At 63.5% G+C, this 1,917-nt stretch overlaps 1 pseudogene; it reads right to left on the bottom strand.

The window, feature by feature from the left end:
* Positions 1–6: 6 nt before the first annotated feature.
* LOC100997130 lies at positions 7–1,725 on the bottom strand (annotated as a pseudogene).
* Between the last annotated feature and the right edge of the window lie 192 nt (positions 1,726–1,917).

Below are 1,917 nucleotides of genomic sequence, written 5' to 3'. Positions count from 1 at the left end.
CCTGACCCGAGTGGCCCCGGAAGGCGCACAGGAGGAACAGGGGCACTCACTCTCCACATGGCCCATCTCCACGGCGACCAGAAGGGCCCACTCATAGTAGCCCTTGTCCTGCTGGGCCGGGCCCTGGTGGGTGCAGAGGTGGCCCAGCTACAGGAGCATGTGGGTAAAGTCCTGGCCACACTCCCTGCAGGGCAGCCTCGAGAACAGCCGCACGGCCTCCAGGAGATAGTGCTGGGCCAGCCTTCTGGCACCCCAGTGCAGGCACAGGGTCCCGAAGTTGGCCAGCACCACTGCCTGGTTCCTCCGCTGGCCCAGGTACCAAGCCGCCCGTAGGGCGCAGTAGTAGCCCTTGGCTGCCTGCCTCGTCCGGCCTGTCCTCTTCAGAGCCATGGCCACCATGTTGGCAATCACACCCTCCTGGTCCTCGCTGGCCACCGCTGCATCCTGGACAGACTGCAGGATGTTCAGGGCCACCGGGCTCTGTCCATGAAGCATGTGCAGCCAGGCCAGGGCCACCAGGGTGTCCACGATGGCATGGACTCTGGCAACAGCACTGGCTTCCACCGCCTGTGTCATGAAGGTGATGGCTGGGTCGTGATAGCCATGGTGGCTGTACAGTTGGGCCAGGCTGGCGTGGAGAAGGCCACGCAGCGCGTGGCCTGTGCCCGGGGTTAGGGAGGCCAGCGCTCGCCTGAGGTAGTGGGAAGTCTGGGTGGGGAGGCTGTGGGGCTGGAGGGCGTTCTGGAGCACCAGGTTCACGCTTCTCAGCGAGCCGGCCAGCGAGTCCTGTGTCCTCAATGAGGCCACCATGACACAGCTCAGCACGAGGTGGGGCAGGCACTTGCGGCCAGGAGTAGGAGCCAGGAGTAGATGTCAGCCAGCAGTAGGGAGCAGTCTGAGAGCCACGCAGCCTCTGGGGCTCCCGAGTCCCTGTGCAAAAGCAGCAGCCGCTCCAGGAAGGGCAGGGCCTCCTCGGGCTGCTTGAGGTGCACATGGTGCCTGGCCAGCAGGAAGCAGGCGCCGGCCTCGGCCTGCAGGCTCTGGCCACCCACTGTCTGCTGCAGCGCCAGCTGCAGGAGCTATTCCTCCACCTCGGTGGTGCAAATGTGACCCAGCGTCCCCAGGAGCAGGGCCATGGCTTTGGGAAACACCTGTGTACACTTCTCCCGTTCTGCTTCCGGTAAATGCTGGCCGGGTTGGTGTATACAGCCACCACCAGGAACAGGTCCCCAAAGCTGCCCTCCAGGGACCCCAGTGCTTCCTCCAAGTACACCCGGGCCTGGGACAGCTTGAGCCTCCTGCTGCACAGCCGCCCCAGGAGGAAGCAGAGTCTGGCCAGGGCCATGAAGACGCCAGCTTTCTTGGCCACCCCTCGGGCCTGTGCCAGGCGCCCAGTCAGCTCCTCCTCGTCGCTAAAGCTGCAGAACATGCCGCTCAGCCATGGCCGTGCCACGCTGTACAGGCCACAGAAGCTGGCCTTGTACCCGGGGGCGTTCAGGAACAGCAGTGAGGTCAGGGCCTCTGGGTCCTCCCAGTCATCCTCAGCTTCCAAGAAGAAGGACGGCTCCTTGGGGTCCTGCAAGCTCATGTTGCTGGATGCCGCACAGAGACCCCAGGACGCTGGCTCCTGGGGGCAGCCTGGGCAGGTCTTGCATTGTTCTAGAACATTCTTCACCTTCGGCAGGGTCGCCTGTGGCTCCAGGCCCAGGCAAGGTGGAGGTATTTCTGCAAGTCACAAAAACACCTAGACAGATTAGAGTTCAGCAGTGAGTCCTTGGTCCATTGGGGACAGGGTCCCCACATCCCCCCTCTCTGTGTCCCTGGCGCAGCTTGCCATGAGCCCTTGAGAATTATGTGCAATGCAAACCCGGGCCTGGAGCAGTAGGAACTCCGGCACTATGGGGACACAGAGAACAC

The sequence above is a fragment of the Papio anubis genome, unplaced genomic scaffold (assembly GCF_008728515.1).
Source record: "Papio anubis isolate 15944 unplaced genomic scaffold, Panubis1.0 scaffold4622, whole genome shotgun sequence".
Taxonomy (NCBI): domain Eukaryota; kingdom Metazoa; phylum Chordata; class Mammalia; order Primates; family Cercopithecidae; genus Papio; species Papio anubis.
The sequence above is the reverse complement of the archived record's forward strand: the minus strand, read 5'-3'. Positions and strand labels throughout refer to the sequence as shown.